This window comes from Sorghum bicolor, chromosome 1 (genome assembly GCF_000003195.3).
Source record: "Sorghum bicolor cultivar BTx623 chromosome 1, Sorghum_bicolor_NCBIv3, whole genome shotgun sequence".
Lineage (NCBI taxonomy): Eukaryota > Viridiplantae > Streptophyta > Magnoliopsida > Poales > Poaceae > Sorghum > Sorghum bicolor.
Window position 1 is genome coordinate 4,168,393 of NC_012870.2, and position 13,162 is coordinate 4,181,554.

A 13,162-nucleotide genomic window follows, 5' to 3' on the forward strand; every position below is an offset into this window, starting at 1 on the left:
ATACGACGACAAGGAAAATCCAGAGAACTGGATCACTCTCTACGAAATCGCCGTCCGATCAGCAGCAGGAGACGAGCACGTCATGGCCAACTACTTCCCAGTAGTCCTCGACCAGGCTGGTCATCAGTGGCTCCTTGGCCTGCCCGAGGACTCCTTCGACTCTTAGGAAGAGCTACGCCACGCTTTCATCGGCAACTTTATCGCCACATGCGAGCAGCCTGGAAACAAGTACGACCTCGAAAGGATAAGGGACAGAAAAAATGAACCTCTGCGCGATTACATCCGACGATTCTCGGATATGCGCCTTAAGATCCCGAAGATTTTCCACGACGAGGCCATCTCTGCTTTCATCAAAGGCCTGCGCTTCCATGAAGCACTGAGGAACAAGCTGTTGCGCAAAAGGCCAACAACGATGGCCGAGCTCCTCGCCACGGCTAAAAATTACGCCGATGCCGACGACGCAGAAAAACTAATCCGGGACGATGCGAGAGGACCCGACCAGCCTCCTCGGCGAGATGATAGTCGCGGTCGTTTCGACAACAGGAACCACCGCCGCCCCGACAACCGCGATCACAGAGAAGGTTGGGATAGGCGGCGCGACAATCGCGACGATTTCAGAGGACGACCACGACCACGAAGTGAATACAGTCAAGCGTCCCAACGGGCGACGGGACTACCAATAAGACTATAACAAAACGTTGAAGGGACCGTGCCAACTGCATCCAAAATCCAATCATACCATGGAAGAGTGCCGCGTCCTCAAAAATATCTATACGCGGCGGGCCGCCCAAGACGACTCCGCCAAGAAAAATGGAAAACGAGACGGGCACGACCACGAAGATGAGGACGAGGACCAAGATAGGGACCCACGACACCAATATGTCAGTCCCACTGACGTAGTCCACTCCATCTTCGGGGGCAAGGTCTCCATTGAATCTAAGCGAGAAAGAAAACTATTAAAGAGAGCCTACCTCAACATAGACAGCACGGACGGCTGTTGACGGTCCTTAATACTCACATTTAACCATCAACTAATCATGGAAAAAGACTTATATGCAGCCAACACCTAGACTTAGGGTTTTATCTGACAGAATTCCACGAGTTTTGGTGTTTGTCTATTTCTGCAGGGGGTTATCAGGAAATATGAATGAAAGGCCCACACGTCAGGTTTACATAGAGATATTAACGTGCCGTGTAATTTTCTACCATCTAGAAGACTCCAGAAGCCACGAGAACGAACGGGAGGCCGATCGGGCCTGGGGGCAGGGCGCCCGCCCAAGTCCCTTGGGTGCCCGCCCAGCTACAGTAACCAATCAGCTTCAACTTCGCGGATCGTGCTCCACCGACCTAAGGGACCAAGGAAAACCGTGCGATTAATGTCGGTTTGATCCGACGGCCCAGATTCATCTGAAAAGACTATATAAGCAAGGCCCCCTGGCCCCTGGAGATCATACCTCTTCTACAGAATCAAAGCTAGGGTTTCAATTCCTCATCCAAGTAGAGAGGATCCCTCTAGTTCTTCTAGTTCTACCTCTAGTTCATCTAGATCTAGTTCTAGTTCATCTAGTTCTAGTTCTAGTTCCTCTAGTTCTAGTTCTAGTTAGTTCTAGTTGTAATTTAGAAAATAGGGAGAGAGAAGAGGAGAGCGGAGGAGGAGCCGGATCTGTCGGATCTTCCTCAACATTATACTTTTGCAGCATCTGGTTCGTTCTTCATCGTTCTCCAGGTTCTTCAATTCATAATTCCTGAGTTCTTTAATTACTTTTATTTACATTCAAGTTATTTATTGGATTCCCGCTTGCATCAAGTGCTCTAGTCTTTATAACGCTAGAGTAGTAATTAATAGATTAGACGTGGTGTTTAGTCTTGCGATTACCTGGAATTGCACCCAATCCTGCGGATTGTTGTGGTAGCCTTAGGGTAGTGACAGCCCTAACAGTCGACGTATTCCACCACGTTCGGATCGGTGTTTGTAGGACCGTAGTCAGACCTTCCTAGCCCCCTTCTCATCTCTTTCTGTGGTTAGTGCTCTGATGTCCCGATATAGATAATCTTGAAGTAATTCTTGATTCTTAGATCAACTAGAGAACTCTCAGGAAACTTCCTCTCTTCCCACCAAAAACAATTATATAGTTATTCTTGGGCGATCTTGAATCTTAATTAGTACACTCACGTTCCCTGTGGAAAATCGATACTCTGGAATACTCCCGGGTGAAGGCTACATCGGTATCCGTGCGCTTGCGGATTTTTCTGTTTGCGTTTAAAATACCCAACAAGCTTTCTGGCGCCGTTGCCGGGGAATGGTAGCTGTGCTAGTTTCGAACCAAGTCGTCCGTGTATCCTTTTTCTTTTCCTTTTTTACCACACTCACCTTACCATTTTCACCACACCACTTGGATTTCACTCCAAGCATTAATGAGCATGGAATTTATTTCATAGCCACTTCATTTACTCCATGCTCATATGCAACATCTTCACAATCCATTGGTCTCTCCAACATCACCACATTCGAGATCTCCAACCCCCTCTTCCTTTCTATTCATAAAAACTTTAAAAGGGCGGTTGTCGATGCATATGTCTATATTAAATATTGCAGATCTCGTTGAGTTGATCTTGATATAGGTCAGCGTTAGAGGGGAAACCACTTCGCCGACATAAATTGATGGTTTCCCAAGGACAAGCTTAGTGTCCTAAAACAAGCACTGATCAGATCGTAACATAAGCTTTTAATTATTTGCAACACTACCTTGTGTATTGAGCATATAAGGATAATTGTAAAAAAATTCCTTCGGGTATTCTTGTCACTAACCTTTTTAGGATTGGAGCAAGAAGATCGGATGAATGACAAGCACAAGGTATGTACAACCAATCATCATACAACATTGAATTAAATTCATCCAAATTTGAATTTTGCAAAATTCAAGCTTTGGGAGTACTTTATATAAAAACATCATTTGCCATGTTGCTATGTTGGTTGTCCCTACCTTTGAGACATGCTCAATTTGTTAAATAGTAATCACACTACTTCATCTCCACTTGAGTAGATCTCTATAAAAGCCATCACGCTACCTTTGTTTATCGTAGTAAGTGTTAGTTTGGAAGTACTGTACATACTTCTATTGGTTTTTAAATTAAGCATGGTGCTTAGGTTAAACAGCCTTCCTTAATCTAATTAGACATGGAGTCTAGTTTGGTTATTGAACTAAAAACTGCTTGTGTAGACATTGGTATATTTTGGACTAACCCCTGCAGGAAAACTTTAATATCGACCTGGGAAGTCCTGGGACATACTCATATTGGAGACAAAGAGAGAGAGACATGAAGTTTAACAATTTGCACGAGGAAGGCATAGCTCACAAGAGATGATCCATGGAGGGTGCCACGAATACGATGCACAACCGCTAAGAGAGAAAAGCTCCACAAGGTGATACTATATCATCACTCTTCAATTAAGGTAACATCTTAAGGTATGTGACTATCACTGTTATAAGTTTCTCCTTATTTCTGGCGTTCACATGAATAAAAGAGACAAACATGTATGATTTACAACTCTAGATTAACCAACCCAATAGATTCAACATGTTTAGTCCTTCCACCTTTGTGATCCCACACTCCTAATCTTATGAACTAAAATGTTGCACACTCAATCTTTGGAAGATATATTTTATAAAAAAAAAACATAAATATAGATAGATTATCTTTCCATTAGGTTGAGCAGTTTGATCTAACAAATGTTTTAAATGTTATACTCATGATCTTATTATCCATCAACTTTGTCTTGCTCACTATGCTTAAGGTTAGAGAAGAACAAATACACTTTTAGTTCTGTTGGTGTTTTCCACCAACAGGGCCCATGCACTTGATCTCTGCCTTGTCTCTATGAGCAGGTACACTTCGAGCAAAATATGACGGAGTTTTACAACTCCCAGACTCCATCAAGTGAAGAACCTACATCTACGAACCCAAACATACTGGGGATACTGGACACTCAGGCAATCACTGCCCTGAGATGCTTGAGGACGTAACTACTGGAGTAACCTCATTGTGGAAGTAATTACTGACCTTCTGCCGGTCAAGAGAGGCAATCCAGGACGCACCATCATCCCGATCTCCATCGGCATGCCTGCAGATCAGACACTAAGTTTCCCAAAAGGAATATTGAAGAACCTCTGCGTCCGAGTTGGTACCTTGTACGCCCCAGCAGACTTCGTGGTGATAAAGACTGATACTGATGAGAGGGCACCCATCATCCTAGGGAGGCCATTCCTGAACACCTCGGGAGTTGTCATCTACGCTAGTGCTGCCAAAATCAGTGTCTACATCAAGGAAAGGAAGGAGACATTTTCCTTCAAGAACAAGATTACACAAATCTCAGAGCAATCCCGACATGAACCAAGGAAGAGGACCAACAGGAGGAACAAGAACAAGCAAATGTGGACCGAGTCAGCTAAGATGGTCACTGCAGTTCATGGAGGTCAAGATCATCAACTTAAGTCACCATTCCTGACCAAAAAGGACGACCGAGTCACCTATCAGCTCCTATTCGGAACCATGTCCCTAAAACCGACATACATTTAGCTCCAGATGGAAGATCAGACATTCCAAAAGGTTGAAGGTTATTGACATGGGAGAAGACGAGCACGATCCACCCATCATCCTTGGAAGACCGTTCCTCAGCACTGTTAAAGCAATCATCTAGATTGGAACCAGAGAAGCCCACATGCACTTCCCCTCTAACAAGGTACGCCGCTATTTTACTGACCCTAACTATATAGTTGAAGACTCTAAGCAGGTCAGGACAAGAAGAAGACAACACAACTGCAACCAGAGGAGGCAAATCATCAAGGACGGATGGGCAGACTATGAAGGAGAAGTCGTAAGGTCTGAAGACATACAGCTTGAACAGAACTGTCCTGAGGAGACCGTAGCACCGCGTCAGGTGTGGAGAGAGAAGATAGTTATACATGAAGACCAGGCGCTGCCGGAACCACCGACTACGCCATCCAGCGAATCCCAGGACAACTGAGAAAATGGAGAGCCCCGTTCGGAGGACTTAAAAACACCGAACGCCTTGCCAAGAGGTAAACTTGGTAGTTATCTTTTTCCTTTCAATTATTTTAGTTAATCAGGTTCATATCATCTTGAAAATAAAATAAAAATGTTAAGTAAGCCCCATGTGAGTATGCTCATGGCATAAAGCCCATAAGTATATTCACTGTGGTGGCATAAAAATAAAATAAATATATTTCTGTCCTATAAAAATAAATACTAAAGAGAGTAACATTTATTGAGGAGGCTCAACATGATAAAGGCTAGATATTTATGCTAACACTTAACTAGTGCCACAAAGCTTTGTTGTCTATTTGAGCTCCACAAAATTCAAGGATCAAAGAAGACTAGCAGACGGAGGACATCCTAATTGCTGTCAGGGTGCTGCCGACATTCAAATACACCTCCACCACCTGCTAGCTACATCAGAAGAAATTACGTCAAAATCCAGCTTGGGGGAGAGCACCCCCATTTATCCAGCTAAGTGTTCTACTCACGTTTATATTTTACTCAAATAATAAAAAGATGCATGATCATAAAAACCCAAATAAAGATCTGGTGCTTATATATATCTTTGCTTAGTTTGCTAAATAAATAAATAAATAAATAAAGTTTGTTATGAACCCTCATGATAAGCTCTCACATGAAAATGATGAATAGTTGCTCTGCCATGACTAGTTCTAAAAATTGAAATCTCTCTCAAGTTTAGGCATGACTGTTATTAATTAAGATTTGCTCTAAACCTAAACTTGTGGGAAGAGTACTTGATCTGAAGTCTAAGTCGTTAACGGATATGATATGGGAAGGTTGAGCTGCTGTTATCTGTTCCTAGAGATGCTAGAATTCTAGAGAATTTTATCTTTGAAAATCTTTAAAATGTTGCATGATGAGTTCCTGTATGATGAGAGTTTAAAGTCCTACCACAGCCATATATACATGCTTGCTTGACTTTGAGCCACACATTTACTTTTTACTGCTTATGAGCATTGAGTGTGGTCAAGCTGTGTAGACCCTTAGGAGCTTGTCATGTGGTTAAATCAAGATTCACTTGCACGTTCACTCACACATGCTGCTTCTACTCCAGAAGTACCATCCACATATATCCATCCATTTCCATCTCCAGAACCACCCAAAAATATTCTACTCCTAATCCGGGAGAGAATAGCCAAAAACATTCTCCTATTTCTGTTTTTCCCTGTGAAAAAAAATGCTCAAGTTATCTTGGTTACTACCACTTGCTATATTATTTCAGGAGATGAGTGCTCTAAAAAAAGAAAGAAAAAAAAGAGAAAGAATGCGAGGAAATAAAAAGGGGCAAGTGCCCGGAACCTCGAAAGAAAAGAAAAAGTAAGACGAGAGGTAAAAATGGACAAGTGTCCGACAGTAGAATTAGGGGTACAAGATACCCACCTGAGAGAAAAGAAAAGGAAAATATAGAGCATCTCATTCTTCTCAAAAAGTTTCAAAGTGCAAGAAAAGTATGTATCCCCTTAAAAGAGCACAAGTAGAATTAGACTTTCACCATTGTTATCACCATCATTACCATACACCATTCATTCGCCACACATGCACTTCTTGATTTGACTTATTGACTTGTTCTTCTGGATCCATGGTTTGACTATGCAATAAATGTCTTGTAAGTATGTATTAGCTATCTCCCACCTATGAGCTTCAGATATCAAAAGCCTTATTAGAGTAGGGTGAGAGAGAAGGCAATGTCACTATGCCTCATACCAAAAATACCACATACTTTGAGAGAAGGCATACACCATTACTGCCTTGGTAAGGATCCAGAAATACCACAAAAGAGAGACTAGAGAGTCATACAAGGAATCTCTGAGTTTTATTTGAAAATCTGCAAAAACTCCAGAGCTATAGTTAATCGAAGAACAAGAGACATGGTGCTTGACTAGACTGTTCTATCTTTTAACTGCTCAAGACAGAAGTGACGGTTACAAGCCCCATGGTGGAAGGAAAAATGAGTAAATTTAAATCTTAACAGTTTACCCTAACCCAGAGATGAGATCTTGTTTGAACGCATGTATTGAAACCACTGCAGAAATTTTTGAGTTCATCTTTGCTCAGGGACGAGCAAAGGTTAAGCTTGGGGGAGCTTGTTGACGGTCCTTAATACTCACATTTAACCATCAACTAATCATGGAAAAAGACTTATATGCAGCCAACACCTAGACTTAGGGTTTTATCTGACAGAATTCCACGAGTTTTGGTGTTTGTCTATTTCTGCAGGGGGTTATCAGGAAATATGAAAGAAAGGCCCACACGTCAGGTTTACATAGAGATATTAACGTGCCGCGTAATTTTCTACCATCTAGAAGACTCCAGAAGCCACGAGAACGAACGGGAGGCCGATCGGGCCTGGGGGCAGGGCGCCCGCCCAAGTCCCTTGGGTGCCCGCCCAGCTACAGTAACCAATCAGCTTCAACTTCGCGGATCGTGCTCCACCGACCTAAGGGACCAAGGAAAACCGTGCGATTAATGTCGGTTTGATCCGACGGCCCAGATTCATCTGAAAAGACTATATAAGCAAGGCCCCCTGGCCCCTGGAGATCATACCTCTTCTACAGAATCAAAGCTAGGGTTTCAATTCCTCATCCAAGTAGAGAGGATCCCTCTAGTTCTTCTAGTTCTACCTCTAGTTCATCTAGATCTAGTTCTAGTTCATCTAGTTCTAGTTCTAGTTCCTCTAGTTCTAGTTCTAGTTAGTTCTAGTTGTAATTTAGAAAATAGGGAGAGAGAAGAGGAGAGCGGAGGAGGAGCCGAATCTGTCGGATCTTCCTCAACATTATACTTTTGCAGCATCTGGTTCGTTCTTCATCGTTCTCCAGGTTCTTCAATTCATAATTCCTGAGTTCTTTAATTACTTTTATTTACATTCAAGTTATTTATTGGATTCCCGCTTGCATCAAGTGCTCTAGTCTTTATAACGCTAGAGTAGTAATTAATAGATTAGACGTGGTGTTTAGTCTTGCGATTACCTGGAATTGCACCCAATCCTGCGGATTGTTGTGGTAGCCTTAGGGTAGTGACAGCCCTAACAGTCGACGTATTCCACCACGTTCGAATCGGTGTTTGTAGGACCGTAGTCAGACCTTCCTAGCCCCCTTCTCATCTCTTTCTGTGGTTAGTGCTCTGATGTCCCGATATAGATAATCTTGAAGTAATTCTTGATTCTTAGATCAACTAGAGAACTCTCAGGAAACTTCCTCTCTTCCCACCAAAAACAATTATATAGTTATCCTTGGGCGATCTTGAATCTTAATTAGTACACTCACGTTCCCTGTGGAAAATCGATACTCTGGAATACTCCCGGGTGAAGGCTACATCGGTATCCGTGCGCTTGCGGATTTTTCTGTTTGCGTTTAAAATACCCAACAACGGCCTGATCGCAGACCCGAAATTTCCCCCGTGGTCGCACAGGGAGATCTCCTTCAGCAGGAAGGATCAGTGGGCCGCTATCCCAGAGCCAGGTCGTTTCCCTCTAATCCTGGACCCTTGCATCAACAGCATCAGATTCGAGCGCGTGCTCGTGGACGGAGGAAGCTCCATTGACATCCTCTTCCGCAACAGCCGAACCTGGATAAAAAGCTTAATGGATAAAAATCGAGGGGCAGCAATGACATTTCACATCTACTCTGGACACACAACGATTAATTAATGGGGATGAACGAGATCGACCTGCAAATGGATTGTTTAAGGATTAAACTGGACGTTTTGAAAGTTGAGAGACCAAAGTGAGCCTCGGGCAATAGTTTAGGAACGAAGATGGCTATTTCACGGAGAAAATGCAAGCAGCCTAAGCACCCATCCGTCCATTCCCTGCGCACCTTGCTTAGCCTCTCCTCTATAGCATCGAGCCACCACTCATATCAATAGTCATCTCATGTAGTTCAAGACGAACCCAGACCGTCATCGATTTTGACCTTTCCTGTGCGGCGTGCCCTTACCACGGGCCAGGTCGCAGATCAGGCTCGCACACTCGCTTGAGGCCTCTGTTAGCTCTTGTGTAGTCTTGTGTAGAGGCGACCAGTTGTCGAGGAGTGGTTGGTATGGGGAGGGACCGGTTGCGTGAGGTGGGGCGGCGACATAGTTCCAGGGTTGGGTGCCACCACAATAAACTCTCATCTCTTGGCACCGAGTGGAAATCAAGTTTCGCTCAATAGTTATCATATTTTTTTACATGCCTGAGGAGATGATATTTTTCTTCCAACGGTTTTTGCCCAAACCTAGTGGGCTCACTGATCATCCAAATAGTCAATTTTTGGCTTATGGTGGAAAAAAATTGGGATCCATAATTTACAGAGATTTGAGGGGCAAATATTAGGCTTTAAAACAAGCCCTTGTTCTAAAACTACTGTGTAAAATTATGTCATTCATAATAGTGGCAAACTGGCAAATAGTTAAAGAATAATGTGTGATCAATATAACAAAGTGCTCACATGAATTTGTTTTAGTCATTGCATCCGTGTATCACATTGAAGGATACACTTACAAACGCAACGTGTTATTCCTACTGGATCAGCTAAATTGTATGTAGCCTACAATAGCTAGAGAGAGGGGCAGCAATAACTTTCTACAAATTATAGGTAATTGAATTGAATAGTTTAAAATAGGTTATAGATATGAGTTGAGTTGTTTGGATCAGTTAGAGCATCTTTCTACAGCTAGTAACTTATTTTAGTCCATCAAACATTATATTTAGTTAAACCGTCAAAGATCATACAGTTTTACAACAAAACGTTGATGTCACTTGACATGTTTGAAAAATATTTCCATACATGTAACTCTTTCTATTTAGAATAATAAATATTCATTCGTTAAACAGAATGCAATATACATAAGGTCAGCCATTGAACTTATATTTGACATTAGCAAGAGTAAAACTTTTGTGAACCGTGATTTTCTTTTGGAAAATACAATATTTAAGTCAGAATTTATTGCTTTGGGGGTAATTTAGACAACACTCACATAAATGCGTGTTTGCTTTGTTTCAAAAAAAAAAAAAACTTGTTTGCTTCATCGACACCACGTAACAATGACAATTTCCCCCTCCCGTGGTCCCGTTTCAAGCTTTTATCAGACCCTTTTTGGTAGAGTTTTTAGGAGGTTCACTTTTAACTTCTATATGATTCTATTACCAAATACTAGTTCATAAAATGGTTCTGTGAGACAAGTGGTAGGACTCTTGAGTCTTGAGTGTCCACACTACCAATAAGAGCTCCACACAATATTAATGGTTGATACGTTGTTTTTTATCAGCGTATAGAAATTGGCTCGTAAGGGTATGTTTGTTTGCGTGGACTATAGGGTGGCAGACTCGTATGAACTGGGCATGACCTGCATTAGGCCGCCTAGCCTATGCAACTAGGGTTGTCTGTTTGTCATGGACTGGTCTAACTTGACTGGTGATGGCTCCTTGTTTCTTTTGTCTAGACAAGATGACAGTTTCCCCAACTAACATCAACTATCAAAAATAGATAAGGAACCGAAAGGTATATCACCTTGTTACGAGTGAAGAGGAACACTAGGAGGAGCAGACGAGGCGGAAATGTCCATGCAAACAAGCACCACCGCATCAGATCGGGGAAAGACGAGGCAGATCCGGAGTGAGAGGAAGAAGAAGAGGCCCACGGGACCCCGGCCACCACCAACACCTACATGGAGACGAAGCGGTCGGCGGAGCAGAGATGGAGATGTACCAGCCACGCCACCAACATCGTCTCCTCCACAACAACGACAACGGGAAAACTCCCCAATAACAAAGGCCAGGAGCGTTTGCTACCACGCCATCAACACCGAGCCAAGAGAGAGTGATGGAGCGAGAAGTGGCGAAGAACACGAGAGGGAGGAGGATAAATGGGAGGGCGAAAAACCCTAGCGGCGCCTCACACGAACATTTCCACCTCCCGCGTGAGCCCACCAAGGCCACTTGTCTCGGGCTAAAATCAACAACAGGAGCGCTCGCTCCAGCCGAGCCCAAAAGATTTTTCATTTCTCGTGGAGAGGCCCAATGTGCTTTAAAGGCCATATCGATCTGACTCACGGGCTGGTTCAGACAAACGAACAACCCGGGTTGCACTCTCTAAGTTAGATGGCTCTAATAGTGACCACGCAAACAAACATGTGCTAAGACTATCCATCAACTAAACAAGACCGTACTCATTTTTTTGCCATGTCGGCTATGGTGCTCTTTCCTTCGTGCATGCTCACCACACTCCATCTGGTCCAATGTTCAACAAACTCTGAGGTTGATCTCACGCGAACACAAAACAAAGCTCGATGGCTCTAGTGTATGAATCAATTCAATGTTCAACAAACCCTAAGGCTGATCGTACGCAAACACAAAACAAAGCTCGATAGCTCTAGCGTATGCATGAGATCATGGGCCCCACCTATAATAAAAATGGCGTGGAGTGCAACGACATGTGTATGATAGATTATTTTAGAAAAAAGTCTACTTATCCTCCTGAAGTATTGACCTGTGTCTAACCTAGGCCTCCAACTACAAAATCAGGTAACCTACACTCTATAATTTGGAAAACAGGACAACGAACCCTAGGTGGTTTGAGAGGGTGGTTTTGGTGATGTGGCAGCCAGCGTGTCGGCCTTCACCATCTTCTCGTGTTCTTTGATCAGCACCTTGTCAACGAACTCCGATCCGGGTGAGCTCTCGACTCACTGCTCGCTTGCCCTCCCGAATCATCGGGTCCCCTCCCTGCCGCCTCGGAGACGGTGGCGGGGTCGGCGGTCCCGTGGCGGCCGAAGACGACCCCCGGATTGTCGCGGCCTTGGACCGGAGCACAGCCAGCTCCTTGAGCTGGCGCAGCGTCCGGGAGCGCCGCGCCAGGAAGCGGCGGAAGTGGGCCTGGATCGTCCGCACCGCGCGATCACTCATCGCGGAGGGCGGCGGCCCCATGCACGCCGGTCATTGTGGCCGCGGCGGGGGAGGCGATTCTGGTTCTGATTCGTCTTCCTCCTCCACCTCTTGCTCCTCATACTCCTAGAAGCGGGCCGCGCGGCAAGGGCAAGAGTTCAGGTGGGGCGGTCGGCGCACCGGAGGAGTGGCAGGGAAGCAGCGCGGCAGGGCGGACTCGATCGCCCCCTCGTTGCCGCACCCGCGCTCTTCGTGACCGGGGCGCCCAGGCCGTCGCTCAAGTACCAGCTGCACCAGGACGACCTCAACTCGCTCATCTTCGTCACCTCCGACGACGATGTCGACCACCTCATAGACAAGCTCGACCGCATCCACGACCTCTCCGCCAACGTCGCCAGGCTCCGTCCTCTCCGGCACCGCAGAGGTTGCCGCCTCCACCGACCAATGGTTCGTCGACGCGCTCAACGCCCCCGTGCCGCACCCCGTCGAGCGCGGCCGATCCGAGGCCTCCTTGATCATATCCGAGGTCCCCAACTACCTCTTTGGCCTCGACACCGCGTCCGACGAGCCCAGCCCAAGCCTCGCGGCGGCCCGCGCCAAGTCTGACGCCTCGGAGACTCCGCGCCACCACGGCGACGACGAGGACGACGTGCCGCCTTCCGCGCGCCAGATGCCGTACGTCACAAAGGGAGCGTCATCGTGGAGGGGGGGTTGCCTGACATATGGGACCCACCTGCCAGCCACCTCCACCATACCTGGATGGCAATACCGCTGACACGCTGGCTGCCACGTCACCAAAACCGCCCTAGGGGTTTGTTGTCCTGTTTTCCAAATTTTAGAGTGTAGGTTACTTGTTTTGTAGTTGGTGGCCTAGGTTAGACACAGGTTAATACTTCAAGGGGGTATGTAGACTTTTTCCGATTATTTTACACCACTCTATGCGACTAGTATATAGCCGATTTCGATTTTGATAACCACGGTTTGGATGCGGCAATGTTATGGTTCGATTTTATATCACACTGAAGCTGCTCTCGTGTCTGTGGCGAGTGCTGCCCTAAAAGAACTTGGTGTATGCAGAGACTAGCGCTCGCTTAACTCCGAGGCACATGGGCTGATACGTTCATTTTTTTTTCCTCTTTGAAAGAAGGGAAGCTATGTCGTATGTCCAGATAACTCTTAACATCCGATTCAATTGACTCCATCCAATTATTTTAGTTAATT